The 16,598-nt window shown below is 36.3% G+C and overlaps 1 protein-coding gene and 1 non-coding gene across 4 annotated transcripts in view; one reads left to right on the top strand and one right to left on the bottom strand.

The window, feature by feature from the left end:
* The window catches only part of EDIL3 (EGF like and discoidin domains 3), a 1,139,470-nt gene that overhangs the window by 152,474 nt on the left and 970,398 nt on the right, over positions 1-16,598 (top strand). The gene's annotated exons all lie outside the window — the stretch shown is intronic.
* On the bottom strand, positions 10,493-10,565 carry TRNAC-GCA (transfer RNA cysteine (anticodon GCA)). Its single transcript has one exon. It is a non-coding gene; the product is annotated as a tRNA-Cys (tRNA).

Below are 16,598 nucleotides of genomic sequence, written 5' to 3'. Positions count from 1 at the left end.
GGGCACAATAAAGGGCAGAAATGGTATGGACCTAACAGAAGCAGAAGATATTAAGAAGAGGTGGAAAGAATACACAGAAGAACTATAGAAAAAAGATCTTAATGACCCAGATAACATGAGAGTGTGATCACTCACCTATATATAGCCAGACATCCTGGAATGCAAAGTCAAGTGGGCCTTAGGAAGTATCACTATGAACAAAGCTAGTGGAAGTGATGGAATTCCAGCTGAGCTATTTTGCATACTAGAAGATGATGCTGTTAAATTGCTGCTCTTAATATGCCAGCAAATTTGGAAAACTCAGCAATGGCCACAGGACTGGAAAAGGTCAGTTTTTACTCCAACCCCAAAGAAAGGCAATGCCAAGGAATGTTCAAACTACCACACAGTTGCACCCATCTCACATCTAGCAAAGTAATGCTCACAATTCTCCAAGCCAGGCTTCAACAGTACATGCATTATGAACTTTGAGATGTTCAAGCTGGATTTAGAAAAGGCAGAGGAACCAGAGATCAAATTGCCAACATCTATTGGATCATTGGAGAAGGAAACGGCAACCCACTGCAGTGTTCTTGCCTGGAGAATCCCAGGGACAGGGGAGCCTGGTGGGCTGCCGTCTATGGGGTCGCACAGAGTCGGACACGACTGAAGCGATTTAGCAGCAGCACTGGATCATTGAAAAAGCAAGAGAGTTCCAGAAAAATATCTATTTCTGCTTTGTTGACTAAGCAAAAGCCTTTGACTATGTGGATCACAACAAACTGGAAAATTCTTAAAGAGATGGATGGAATACCAGACCACCTTACCTGCCTCCTGAGAAATCTATATACAGGTCAAGAAGCAACAGTTAGAACTGAACATGAAACAACAGACTGACTGGTTCCAAATTGTGGAAGGAGTGCATCAAGGCTGTATATTGTCATTCTGCTTATTTAACTTATATTCAGAGTACATATTGTGAAATGTTGGACTGGTTGAAGCATAAGCTGGAATCAAGAATGCCAGGAGAAATATCAATAACCTCACATGTGCAGATGACACCACCCTTACGGCAGAAAGTGAAGAGGAACTAAAGAACCTCATGATGAAAGTGAAAGAGGAGAGTGAAAAAGTCGGTTTAAAACTCAACATTCAGAAAACTATGATCATGGAATCTGGCCCCATCACTTCATGGCAAATATATGGGGAAACAATGGAAACAGTGAGAGACTTTGTTTTTGGGGGGCTACAAAATCACTGCAGATGGTGACTACAGTCATGAAATTAAAAGATGCTTGCTCCTTGGAAGAATAGCTCTGACCAACCAAGACAGCATATTAAAAAGCAGAGATATTGCTTTGCCAACAAAGGTCTGTCCTATCAAAGCTGCTGTTTTTCCAGTAGTCATATATGAATGTGAGAGTTGGACTATAATGAAAGCTGAGCGCCGTAGAATTGATGCTTTTGAACTGTGGTTGGAGGAGTCTCTTGAGAGTCCCTTGGACTGCAAGGAGATCCAACTAGTCCATCCTAAAGGAAATCAGTCCTGAATATTCATTGGAAAGACTGATGCTGGAGCTCAAGCTCCAAACTTTGGCCACCTGGTGCGAAGAATTAACTCATTTGAAAAGACCCTGATGCTGGGAAAGATTGAAGGCAGTAGAAGAAGGGGCCAACAGCGGGTGATTGTTGGATGGCATCATGGGCTCTATGGACATGAGTTTCAGTAAGCTCTGGGAGTTGGTGATGAACAGTGAAGCCTGGCATGCTGTAGTTCATGGGTTTGCAAAGAGTCTGACATGACTGGGCAACTGAATTGAACTGATTAAAATGTAAAATGACTGTATTTTGCTCCTTTTTCCCCTACAGCCAAACTTGTCCTTGTCCTTGTAGAACAGCTACAACATCTCATTAGTATCTGATGTATTTTGATTAGAGCTAAGGTATTGTACTGTTTTGACCTTTTCAATATTCTGCACTTTAATTGGCTGTTCATTCTGTATCTTCCCTACAGTTTAGTGGGACTGCAGGCAAGGGGAAAATGCAATGAGTAGCCAATCAAATCACAAAACACTGAAAAGGTCAAAGCTGTATAGTAGAATCCTGTAATTGACAGAAATGTATGAGACATTAAAATTCTGCCACATCCTTCTTATGGCAGAGACTATAATGAAACAGAAAATGGTACCATGTAAATCTATTCATATGACTTCACTTATCATTGTTCTGAGAGTTGAGTACATAGTTTAACACATTTCAGTTATGATTTTTTAAACTACATTATTTTGGTATACCACAGATTTTGTGGTGAGTTATATTACACTTAGCAGAACTGTTTGTCTAGCAGATATTCAGTTCAACATGGAATGACATGTCTTAAATATGAATAGATCTACACTTATAAAAATCAAGAGAGGCAGTATTCATAGAAAGAATACTTTTATGAAGGACTCTCTAAACACACTTGAAAAACTTTGATAAGCTTGTTTTTTTCTTCTTTTTTTTTTTAAGGGAAACACCAAACTAGTATAAAAGAGAGTTTTCTCTGTTTTCATAGAAGCTATCTTCATTGATGATAAATACTGGACTCAGAGTCCCCTAAGAGAAAGCTTTGGGGCCTGAAGCTGTAAATATATTCTGTTATCTGGCTCTTAGATTATAATTAAGAAAGACATTTTCAGTCAGAGCATTGACCTAGACGCCATATTTTAAGTGTGTCTTAGAAGTTTTACTTCCTTGAACACACACATCTAGAGGAGATCAACTGGAAAAGAGAGGGGGAAAAGAACAAAACTTCCCAGAATTTCAGCAAATGATAATGTAATGAATGTTGGCATAATTCAAATGATATAAATGCAAAGCTTGTGGTTAGTTGTTGAATAATATGAGATTTGACACCCATACTTGCCCTCACCTTTTTGAGACTTGTCATGCATACTGCACATAGTCATTAATAATAGCTAATAAATAGAGCCTCCCTGGTGGCTCAGATGGTAAAGCCTCTGCCTGCAATGAGGGAAACCTCGTTCGATCCCTGGGTCGGGAAGATCCCCTGGAGAAGGGAATGGCAACCCATTCTGGTATTCTTGCCTGGAAAATCCCATGGACAAAGGAGCCTGGTAGGCTACATATGGTCCATGGGGTTGCAAAGAGTCAGACATGACTGAGCGACTTCACTTTCACTTTCAATACAAATAAAAAGAGGTTAGTGTGCTTATAATTTATTTTCAGCTGCTGTGTTATTGTCTGTTAGTAATGTTGATTGGAAAAGAATTTTGAAGAAATAAGAAAAACTTCAGGTAAGCATTTTAAATTTTCTGAGAATATCTTTTTATGTTAACCTACAGATTTGTGAATAAGTATAAAAATTGTTTTTCTTTTTCTGGAAAATAAAATAGTTGCTTCTAAGCTTTTAGTCTCTCAACCATAACAATATCAGGTATTTAGTTTATATGTCTTAAAAAACTTTCATCTCAACTTCTTTTATAAAATATATACTATATGAATTTAGAAAATCTTAGGTACGAGCATCGCCCTCCATGTATAAACAGGTATGATTTAACATTAAATTTTCCAGGCATTAAATGTGTTTAACTTTAGATATATCAAATCAGACTTATTCTCTAGTAATATTAATTGTATGTTTTTGATTATTATTATTTTGGCAATCATAGACTTGGGTCTGACGTGACAGAACTCATATATTTCCATAACTGAAATTCATTTTGCTTTTGAGATATTGTTTTCACTGACTTGGGGTCTCTAGGAAGCCAGTCAATTTTTGTTTGTTTTAGGATTGACAGCTTATTTTTTTTAGGATTGCACCAATTTTCCATTGCATTTACATACTTCAGAGTACTGGTATAGCAGTGTCAGTCACATATTGTCCTAACTGTAGGGAGGTAGAATTTTGTACAGGTATCATCCTCTCTTTCTGAGCATCTTTGAAGCTTATGTTTTTGGAATAATACTTTGAGTTGTATTATCATCTTTTGTAAAAGGTATCAGTGCACACCTGTGATAGCCTCTCTTCATGATGTCTAAATTACCCTGCTTGATTCTTATCTTAATACTATACTCCTTGGATCCAGTATCATGTTTTTAGTCACTTTTACTGACTGAGTTCTGAAAAATTCAAGAGAAATTTTAGGAAATTCTTTTCTGATACAGAGCAACAGTCTCTGGTAAGATGCTTCTTCTGTTTATCAACCCAAATACTTTCTTTAGCAATATTTGTTAATCATGACCTAGGCACTGTATTTTTGTGAAATACCTAATAGGCTTGTGGCTTTCCTGGGCCAACCCTGGATAACTAGATAGATAAATAGATAGACAGACAGACAGATACACATAGGTATGTTCTTAGATTTCTTTAAATCTAATGGGACTAATATTAGAATTATCTTTTCCTTTGTGCCAATTTATGCCTCAAACTCAGGTCTTATGTCACTGTTTACTCTCCTTTACATCATGGTCAGCATAAAAAGTTAATATTCTCCATCATTCAGACCTTGTGCTTGATATAAAAAGCCAGGCATCAAAATTACAAATTATTACTTTTAGAAGTCTGACTTTTAGAAATTGAGAGCTTTTTGGTATTGAGATTATTGTCTCATATTTGATAGTTATCTTTCAAAACTGAAAGCTAAAATACAATTTGCCTGGTTTATTCATCAACTGTCTCAGATAAGATCTGTATAAAAGCAGGGAGGGAAATAATAGATTAGAAGTGACCCAAGAGATAATCGAATTAATGGAAATTTGATCTTGTTCATATTCTGATTAAAATAAAACAACAATAAAATTTTACTGAGACATTTCAGCAAATGTCAGCATGAACTGGTATTATATAACATTAAAAAATGTTAAATAATTTAGATGTAATGAGTATATAGTTAGCTTAAGAAAATAGTGTCTTTATCTTATAGAAATATGCTGACTATTTTCAGGTTAAATTTTATGAAATTTTCTTTAAGAAAATCTAGAAAAAATTAAAAATGTATATTTGATGAGTATTTGGATAGATTAAACAAGATTGGCCAAAAGATAGCTCATGACTTGATTATGAGTATCTGGGAATTAATTCTTGATCTTACTATTTTGATATTAATATTTATAATAACTTAAAATTTTACTTCTGGTAATGGTAGAGTAGCTTATATCAGAGTAAATATCCTTATGAGAATAATAAATCTGTACTGTCTTTCCAAATAATAGTACTTGAATGCTCCAGTTCAGTCGCTCAGTCGTGTCCGACTCTCTGCGACCCCATGAATTGCAGCATGCCAGGCCTCTCTGTCCATCACCAACTCCCGGAGTCCACCCAAACCCATGTTCATCGAGTCGGTGATGCCATCCAACCATCTCATCCTCTGTCGTCCCCTTCTCCTCCCGCCCCCAATCCTACCCAGCATTAGGGTCTTTTCCAATGAGTCAACCCTTCTCATGAGGTGGCCAAAGTATTGGAGCTTCAGCTTCAACATCAGACCTTCCAATGAACACCCAGGATTGATCTCTTTTAGGATGGATTGATTGGATCTCCTTGCAGTCCAAGAAACTCTCAAGAGTCTTCTCCAACACCACAGTTCAAAAGCATCAATTCTGCGGCGCTCAGCTTTCTTCACCGTCCAACTCTCACATCCATACATGACCACTGGAAAAACCATAGTCTTGACTAGACGGACTTTTGTTGGCAAAGTAATGTCTCTGCTTTTAAACATGCTATCTAGGTTGGCCATAACCTTCCTTCCAAGTAGTAAGCGTCTTTTAATTTCATGGCTGCAGTCACCATCAGCAGTGATTCTGGAGCCCAAAAAAGTAAAGTCTGACACTGTTTCCACTGTTTCCCCATCTATTGCCCATGGAGTGATGGGACCAGATGCCATGATCTTAGTTTTCTGAACGTTGAGCTTTAAGCCAACTTTTTCACTCTCCTCCTTTACCTTCATCAAGAGGCTCTTTAGTTCTTCTTCACTTTCTGCCATAAGGGTGGTGTCATCCGCATATCTGAGGTTATTGATATTTCTCCCGGCAATCTTGATTCCAGCTTGTGTTTCTTCCAGCCCAGTGTTTCTCATGATGTACTCTGCATATAAGTTAAATAAGCAGGGTGACAATATACAGCCTTGACGTACTCCTTTTCCTATTTGGAACCAGTCTGTTGTTCCATGTCCAGTTCTAACTGTTGCTTCCTGACCTGCATACAGGTTTCTCAAGAGACAGGTCAGATGATCTGGTATTCCCATCTCTTTCAGAATTTTCCACAGTTTATTGTGATCCACACAGTCAAAGGCTTTGGCATAGTCAATAAAGCAGAAATAGATGTTTTTCTGGAACTCTCCAGAAAATGAATGCTCCACAAGTTGATAAAAAAGAAGGTAGAAATCAGAGATACAACATTTGAAAAAGATAAAATATCATATATGATCAATATTTACGACTTTTTCATTGAGGGAAAACCCAAAAGAGTGAATCACACTGGAACCATAGCTTATATAGTAAACATCAATCATACGGGCTCAAAGTTCAGGGATCAAAGTGTAACTGATAATTAAAAGGAGGATGCTGGAAAATAGGGAGCCTAAGAGGAAAACCCAAATGTGAATACAAATCCCATTTAACCTTGAAACTGCTCATGTTCACGTTATGACCTAAAGAAACCTAACAGGAAACAACAGTTGTAAAGTAGTAAAAAGATAAATGGAAAATACAACCACTGCATAGTACATGGGATAAAGTTCTAGTATTCAAGTCCTAGAAAGTTGGATAAAATATCCTATAAAACATAATTTAGGAATAAGGATCAATATTTCAAGAGTGAGATCTGAACACCAATTCTAAGAAAAATATCAAAATAACTTGCTCTAACAAAAACTGAAAAAAAGGCTTTAGTTAACTAACATGATCCACTTACATATTAACAGTCTGCCTGGACAAATTTCAGTATTCCATCATCAACACTGCTGCTGCTGCTGCTGCTGCTGCTGCTCCTGCTAAGTCGCTTCAGTCGTGTTCGACTCTGTGCGACCCCATAGACAGTAGCCCACCAGGCTCCGCCATCCCTGGGATTCTCCAGGCAAGAACACTGGAGTGGGTTGCCATTTCCTTCTCCAATGCATGAAAGTGAAAAGTGAAAGTGAAGTCACTCAGTCGTATCCGACTCTTCGCGAGCCCATGGACTGCAGCCCACCAGGCTCCTCCATCCATGGGATTTTCCAGGCAAGAGTACTGGAGTGGGTTGCCATTGCCTTCTCCCATCAACACTGGCTAGTATACAATTATAAAATTTATAGAAATGGAAATAAACTGGAAAATGTAACTTATAATAAAGAGATAAAACTATCAATAGGAGAGGCATGGATAATCCAGATGTTGGAATTAGCAGATTAGGTCTATACAATAATTGTGCGGAATTGTGAGGAATTTTGAGGCTAAAGATTTTATAAGAAAATGCATATAATAATTGAAGATACAGTGACTTTCAGGAGAAATATAAAAAATCTAAGAAAACAAAATTCTAGTAACAAAAAGATAGCTTGGATTGGTTATAAACATATATTACAAACTTTAGGGCAACCACTACAAAACTGAAAAAAAAGAAGTATAACTCGTGTTAAGGAAGGAGAGAAAATAGAATTATATAAAATGCTCAGTTAAAATCAGAAAAGGCAGATAAAGAATGGAAGGTAAAAATAGAAACAAAGAACAAGGGCAAAAAAGAGAAAACAGTAACCAACTTAACAGTAACAGTGGTAGATGTTAATCCAGATACATCACTAATCACTTTCAATAGCAGTGGTCTAAATCTACCGATTAAAAGAGATTCACAGTGGGTCAACAAACAAGGTTCAATTATATATTGTCTACCAGAAACCTGCTTTCAATGTAAAGACATATATACACAGTAAATGGTTACGGAAACATCTACCTCTGGTAACACTAATCAGGAACAGGTTTCATAATTTCACAGAGTGGGCTTCAAAGCAAGGAAAGTTAACAGGAATAAAGAAGGACATTATATAGTGATAAAGGGTCCACTCTCTAGGAAGACATCTCAATCCTTAACATGTATTCACCTAATAAGAGAGCATTAAACTATTTGAGGCAAAAACTAATAGAACTGAAAAGAGAAAAGATACATCCACCATAATATTTGGATACCTATAAACACCCCTCTATCAGTAATGGACAGCAAGGAAAAAATCAGTAAGGACATAGTGGAACTCAGCAGCACTATCAAGCACATGGGTATAATTTACATGACCAGCCTTAACCTCAAGAGATTAGAGAAATGCAGTCCTGTCATGTGCCCTTCCTACCCCCCACCAAAGTGTAGTATCAGTGAATAGTTCTAATGAGACTTGCAAAATCTATTGCATGAACCTTGAGACTGATAAGCCTATAGATTTGCATTCATTATGCTTTGTGTAGACCACTGTGTTGCTCTTATCTTACACTTTTGTTTACTGTAATTAGTATCCCCAGCTAGGTTATAAACTCATTAAGGCACAGTCTATAGCTTTTTTTTAAAAACCTCTGATATCCAGAAGAATGCAAGTCATTTGCTTAAGAAATGCTGTTTAAAAAACTGCCTGCCTGACATTATTTTCATGCTCTCAGTATGAGTTATTACTTTCTGAATTCTTTAATTTAAATCCAGTTATCCTTTTGATAAGCATGCACCAACTGTTCACATGTTAGGCACTAACACAATATCTCTGTCCCTGAACAGACATAACACAATATCTATGTCCCCTGTTGATAAATATGTAAACAAGTAGACACCAATTATATAGGGAAAGAAAGCAAGCAAGTACTAACAAAATATACTGTACTGGGAAGATAAATAAATCCTCCCACAAGGAATGCTATATTGTTTACAGGGATGAAAATGCACAGATCTTATGTGTATACTTTGTTGATTTTAATGCTTTAAAGTTTTCTAATATGATAATTTTTCAAGCCACTGTATTATCTGTAATTTACAAAGTTTGATATGGTATATTTATACTTCATTCAACTCAAATGTTTTATCCTTTCCTTTCTTCTTTTTATTTAAGAAGATTTTAGAGATACATTATTTAATTTGGAAACATTTTAGAATTTTAATATATATTTTACTATTGATTTCTAGATTAATTTTATTAGGGTTAAGTAAATATTTTAAGACTGCAAAAATTTATTTAAAACTTTTTATATGGATCAAAAAATGATCTAGGATGGTTAATGTTCTATATGCATTTATGAAGAATACCTGCTCTATTGCCTTTTAGGCATATTGCTCTATAAAGCCATTAAGGTTAGATTGGTTGTCTTTTTTCAAATTTTTTTTTTAAACTCTAGGATTATTTTTTTTGCTTCTTTTAGTAATTATTGAGAGAGTTGTGCTGAAATCTTCAACTTTTATCTGATTTACTTCTTTATTTTGAAGATATATATTTAATCTTACATGTATTTAATATTAATGTCTTTCTGCTAAAAAGTACTTTCGTTATTATGGAATTTACCTTTTTCTCTCTGTTATTATTTTTTGTGACTTATACTTTGCCTGATAACATAGGCAGATAAATTTTCTTATATTTACTATTTGTGTATTATATATTTTTCCAGTGTTTAATTTTACCTACCACATATCTATGTATTTTTATTTTATAAATATATACTCTGATTTTAATATAGTTGAACCTTCACACTTTAATCTATATTTATACTTTTTTATTTTATATGAAATAGGTACTTATATTTTAAAATGTAGGGTATGTTCCATTTAGTTGATTCTGTAAAATTTCTTCAAGTATTTTTCTCTTCCACAATTTTTCTCCTCTAATTCTTGGATTCCAGATCCTGTATTAGACTATATAATATTACCCTTCAGGTCATTAAAAACCTGTTCTCTTTTTCATATCTTTTTCTTTTTCCACATCCATGATTTCATTTGCTATATCGTCAAGTTTACTTATCTTTTGTTCTGTTGTGTTTTTTTTTTTTAACTTTATTTAGTTAAATTCTAGATATTTTATCTTTCAGTTCTAGGATTTTCATTTGTCTTCTTAACAGCTTCTATTTATTTTTCTAAGATATCCCATATATTCACTCATTATGTTGATCATTATTCCTTGGATGTTAATTTTAACATATAAGCTGTCTTTAGTTTTATCCTATTGATAGGTTTTTGCCTCAATATGGCCTTTTTTTTGTTTGTTTCTTCACATGTCTTGAGAACTTGTAATTGAGATTTTATCACCTTTTGTGTGCCAGTTTTATTGAGATACTAGATTTTTTCTTTTTTTTTTAGATTGTAGAGTTCTATCCCTACAAGCAGTATATTTACTGTTGGATTAGATTGCTCCATCAAGGCATTTATTGGAGGCCTGGTAGGGATGTGTCCAGAGTAGCTTTCTCACTCAGGGATCCAACCCATATCTACCACATTACAGGCAGATTCTTTACCAGCTGAGCCACAAGGGAAGCCCAAGAATACTGGAGTGGGTAGCCTATCCCTTCTCCAGCAGATCTTCCTGACTCGGGAATTGAACCGAGGTCTTCTGCATTGCAGGCAGATTCTTTACCAACTGAGCTATCAGGGAAGCCCTCACTAGGGCTAGAGGAGTTATAATTTGAAGAAGTGATCTCCAGTTGATGTTTTCTCCCAGGTCTTGAAGAGTCTCACCCTGTGCGCAGAGAACTTATGATTTGGCCAAAGACACAAAAGGTCACATGCATGCAAATTTCTCCAGCTTCTTTTGCTTGTAATGCTTTTCTCTCCATTATCCTAACCCTCAAATTTCAACCTCTTCTGCAGCTCTGAACTATGACCTCTGTTTTTTCTACCCAGTGACCTTGTATCATGGAACACTTCAATTTATTGGAGAATCATTTCTCTAATTGATATCTGTGGAATCCTAGGGCTAATTAGATAAAATCTTAACAAGTTTAGAATTTGTTTTCATTACCTTTTCTTAAGTTTAACTTAAGTAACTTCCAGATGTTCAAGATGTTTCATGAACTTCCTGATGTTCAAGCTGGATTTAGAAATGGCAGATGAACCAGAGATCAAATTGCCAACATCCGTTGGATCATCAAAAAAGCAAGAGAGTTCCAGAAAAATAATTCCTTCTGCTTTATAAACTATGCCAAAGCCTTTGACTGTATGGATCACAACAAACTGTGGAAAATTCTTCAAGAGATGGAAATACCAGACCACCTGACCTGCCTCCTCAGAAATCTGTATGCAGACCAAGAAGCAACAGTTATAACTGGACGTGGAACAGCAGACTGTTTCCAAATCAGGAAAGGAGTACATCAGGGCTGTATATTGTCACTCTGCTTATTTAACTTATATGCAGAGTACATCATGCGAAATGCCAGGCTGACTGAAGCACAATCTGGAATCAAGATAGCTGTATCAGAACGCAGATGACAACACTCTTATGGCAGAAAGTGAAGAAGAACTAAAGAACCTCATGATGAAAGTGAAAGAGGAGAGTGAAAAAGCTGGCTTAAAACTCAACATTCAAAAAACTAAGATCGTGGCATCCAGTCCCATCACTTCATGGCAGATAGATGGGGAAACAATGGAAACAGTGATAGACTTTATTTTCTTGAGCTCCAAAATCACTGCAGATGGTGGCTGCAGCCATGAAATTAAAAGACCCTTACTCCTTGGGAGAAAAGTTATGACCAACCTAGACAGCATATTAAAAAGCAGAGACATTACTTTACCAGCAAAGGTCTGTCTTGTCAAGGCTATGGTTTTTCCAGTGGTCATGTATGGATGTGAGAGTTGGACTATAAAGAAAGCTGAGCGCTGAAGAATTGATGCTTCTGAACTGTAGTGTTGGAGAAGACTCTCGAGAGTCCCTTGGACTGCAAGGAAATCCAACCAGTTCATCCTAAAGGAAATCAGTCCTGAATATTCATTGGAAGGACTGATGCTGAAGCTGAAACTCCAATGGTTTGGCCACCTGATGCAAAGAACTGACTCATTGAAAAAGACCCTGATGTTAGGAAAGATTGAAGGCAAGAGAAGGGGATGGCAGAGGATGAGATGGTTGGATGGCATCACCAACTCGATGGACATGAGTTTGAATAAGCTCCAGGAGTTGGTGATGGATAGGGAAGCCTGGCGTGGTGCAGTGCACAGGGTCCCAAAGAGACAGACACAACTGAGCAACTGAACTGAAGTTTAAAAGATGAATAAAATGTTACCAAGTAATTTTGAGGTATACCTGAAGTTGTAGCATGGCTGTGAAATGAAGCAAATATTGTAGAATTGCATATTATTTCCTGTCATATCTTATCAGCATATGAAAAAGAAGAAAAAATGTGCCTTTTAATGATTTTTTTGTTAGCAGCACCATTCTCAGAAGATTGAGGAATTAGGAAAAAATATCATTCTCATAAAAAGCTTGGTGTTTTCTAAGAAATTCTTAGAACTTTTTTTTCACACAAAAGTAATAGGCAAGGCCCAAGCATTTCCTAGGAAAGTATGTCAATCTCAAAATTTAATGAAAGGGTTCAGTTCATATATTACTACTTATCTGACATCTGACTTCCTACTTAAAGTATTAAAATTGTGATGTTTGTAAAACTACATTTGAATTTACTTATATGCTTCAATCATATACAAAGCCAGCTATCATCTCCATTCTCTCCAAAGATAAGCCAAGTTTGTAATTTTTTGTAACTGAAACACTTTAGAAAGTGAAAGTATACACTAGAACAAAGAGATATATTCACCCAGCCATGGTTGTAATGGTACCATAAATTTTTCAGTTATTCATGGCAGAAACTATTATAAAGACATCCTTAATTCTGTGTCATCTTCTTCCATTCCTATATCCAATCCATAAAAAGTTACTGTTTGTACTATATACAAAATATATCTAATATATGTCAAAGTATTTCAATTTCTACTCCTGCCACCTTGGCAGAGAAGATAAAAATTTCTCACGTTTACTGCTCTAACAGCCTCTCTACATCTACTCATTGGCCCCTCAATTACATACTCCGTAGAGCAACAAAAGTGCCATTAAAATGTACATTAGATCATGTTAATCTCTCCATTAAAATTATTTAACGGCTTTCAGTTACAATTTTAATTAAAGACTTCATATTTTGAGAGCGGTTTTAAGTTCAGAGCAAAATTGAAAGAAGGGGCAGATATTTCTCATATATACCCCAACCCTACACATGCATAGCCTCCCCTGTGTCAACAAGCACCACAAGAGTGGTACAGTTGTTACACTTGATGAACCTACATTGACATATCATAATTGCTCAGTGTCTGTAGTTTCCATTAGGGCTCATTCTAGATGTTATACATTCTGTGGATTTAGACAAATGTATAATGACATGAGCCATCATTATAATATAACACAGAGCATTTTTACTGCCTTAAAAATCCTCTGTGCTCATCTCTTCCTCTTCTATCCCACTCTATTTCCAAGCCCTTAGCATGCACTGTGGCTCAGAGGGTAAAGCATCTGCTTACAACTCAGGAGGCCTGGGTTTGATCCCTGGGTCAGGAAGATCCCCTGGCAAAGGAAATGGCAACCCACTCCGGTACTCTTGCCTGGAAAATACCATGGATGGAGAAGCCTGGTAGGCTACAGTCCATGGGGTCGCAAAGAGTCGGACACTACTGAGTGACTTCACTGGACTGGAGCATGCACTGATCTGTTACTGTCTCCAGAGTTTTGCCTTCTCTAGTGTCATATAGTTGCTATTATATAGTATATAGTCTTTTCAGGGCTTCTTTCACTTACTAATATGCATCTAAAGTTATCTGAATATTTTAGAGATTATCTTGACTTTAGAGAAATAAGGTCTAGAGATCTACTGTACAGCATTATGCCTATAGTTAATAATACTGTATTGTGCACTTAGAATTTTGTTAAGAGGGTAGACCTCAGATTAAGTGTTCTTACTACAATAAAAAAGATACCTTGGCTTTGATTTAGTGAGTTTGAAACATAGAGACAATTTGAGTCAGTATACTGTTGTGTGGAGAACCTGGTTAGGAGGCAAGTCAAGTGGAGTGAAAGTCATTCAGTCATGTCCAACTCTTTGCAACCCCATGGACTATACAGTTTGTGGAATTCTCCAGGCCCGAATACTGGAGTGGGTACCCTTTCCCTTCTCCAGGGGATCTTCATTGAGCTGCATACTTGTATGTACTTTATATTGATAAAAAATTGGGAAACTTATGCAATACAAACTGACAAAAAAAGCAAAAGTCATTATTGAAGAAGGTGGGAATACTGACTATCAAATACAAAGACTTTAGAGCCCTAATAATAAAAATGTGAAAGATAAAATAATAAATGTGTTGAAGAGAATGTCTTTTAGGTTGTGAGTGTGGGAATGTTTTAAACATGACACAAAAAAGAACAAGTAAAAAATTTGTATGTTGCACTTCACTGAAATTAGAAACATCTGTTTATCAAAAGATGCCACTAAGAAAAGAAAGCCCACAAAATGGGAAAAGATATTTGAATTATATGTAATTGACAAATGACTCTTCTCAAGGCTATAATACAAACAGATAACTGAGCATATGAATCAGTCAAAAAAATATAGACAACGAAATATGATGTGGAGGAAACATGCTATTCAAGTGATAAGATGGTACATAAAGAGTGCTCTATCTCATCCTTCTTAAAGGAATGCAAATTAATCTCAGTAGATACTGCTGTTTACCTGCTAAGGAAATCAGTCCTGAATATTTATTGGAAGGACTGATGCTGAAGCTGAAACTCCTGTACTTTGGCCACCTGATACGAAGAACTGACTCACTGAAAAAGATCCTGTTGCTGGGAAAAATTGAAGGCAGAAGGAGAAGGGGATGAAGAGAAATGAGATGGTTGGATGGCATCCCCGAGTCGATGGACATGAGTTTGAGTAAGCTCAGGGAGGCCTGACATGCTGCTGTTCCATCAGGTTGCAAAGAGTCAGACACGACTGAGCGACCGAACTGAACCGAACCTACTAAAATAACTAAAATTAAACCTATTGGCAATACCAAAATTTACAAGGATGTTAAGCAAGGAAAGCTCTAATAACATGCCATTACCAGTAAACTGATAGAAACATTTTTGGAAAACAGTTTGGTAATAGCTACTGAACATAAACTGTATACCTTAAGATTCAGTTATCCCATATCCAAAAATGTATCCATATGTGCAATGAAAGACTTGTAGAAAATTGTTCATATCAGTCTTTATAATTACCTCAAATTAGAAACAATACAAGTGTTCAACATCAGAATAAACAGATTTTTTTCTTATTTATATTAAGATATATATGCAGGTATATATAATATTATACCACAATAAAATGGAAAACTATCAACTGTGGGCTATAGCATGAATGGGACTTCCCAGGTAGCTCAGTATTAAAGAATCCACCCGCCAAACAGGAGATATAATTTCCATCCCTGCGTCAAGAAGATCACCTGGAGAAGGAAATGGCAACCCACTCCAGTGTTCTTGCCTGGGAAATCCCATGGACAGAGGATCCTGGTGGGATGCAGTCCGTTGGGTCACCAAGAGTCAGACACAACTGAGCAACTGAACAACAACATAGCATGGATGATTATAACAAAACAATAGTAAAACAAGAAGATATGGAAAAATCAAAGGTATGTATAAGAGTCAGTTTATTTAAAGTTTAGAACCAGGCATGATCTATATATATTGTTAGACGCAAAAGCTTGATTTCCTTCTGGAGAAAGCAGTGGATATACTGAGTGAAAGCAAAAAGGGTACCTCTAGATAGTTTTGAATATTCATAATAGATGCTTGTCTGTGTGTGTGTGTGCGCTTGGTCGTGACATACTCTGCAACCCTATGGACTGTAGTCTGCCGGGTTCCTTTGTCAACGGAATTTTCCAGGCAAGAATCCTGGAGTGGGTTGCCATTTCCAACTCCAGGAGATCTCCCCTACCCAGGTATCAAACCCCATCTCTTGTGTCTGTCTCCTTAACTGGCAGGCAGGCATACTTTATACTACTAAGCTATCTGGGAAACCCAATAGATGCTTACTTTGTACTAATCAAGTAAATTGAATTTATCCTCGATGTCTGCCTGCCTATTAGCTATCTGTCTACCTACCTACCTACCTACTTATTAGGTAACTATCTGTGTGTGTGTGTGTGTGTGTGTGTGTTGCTTCACTCATAAAGTTAAGAAAAGTCTGAATTGCAATCAAGGTTACAATTTCTGGCACAGACCTAGTCTTTTATCAGGATATGATTTAATAAGATTGCACGTAGCAAGGATATCCCTCTAGATACAATTAAAATAACTTCATTCACAATAACTGAAATAGAAATTTAACTGATACCTGCATTAAGCAATACAATTTTAAAGGGTATCCTTATTTTAGACATATGAGCTACTATAAGACTAGGAAAAATAAGATATACATTTTAATGCCATATAATTCCACTTAAGTTGCAATTTTCATACATTGTTAATTAAAAAAAAAGAACTCCCTATGACTAATTTGATAAATGTGGCAGTTACTCATTTATCCCAGGCAAAAGAATTACTGTTTTCTTTGTAAAATCTCTTTAAAGGCACTGCATTAGGACATCTAAGATCATTATTGTTTCTCTA

The sequence above is a fragment of the Giraffa tippelskirchi genome, chromosome 6 (assembly GCF_054371585.1).
Source record: "Giraffa tippelskirchi isolate mGirTip1 chromosome 6, T2T-mGirTip1v1.2.pri, whole genome shotgun sequence".
In the NCBI taxonomy this organism is placed as follows: Eukaryota; Metazoa; Chordata; class Mammalia; order Artiodactyla; family Giraffidae; genus Giraffa; species Giraffa tippelskirchi.
The sequence above is the reverse complement of the archived record's forward strand: the minus strand, read 5'-3'. Positions and strand labels throughout refer to the sequence as shown.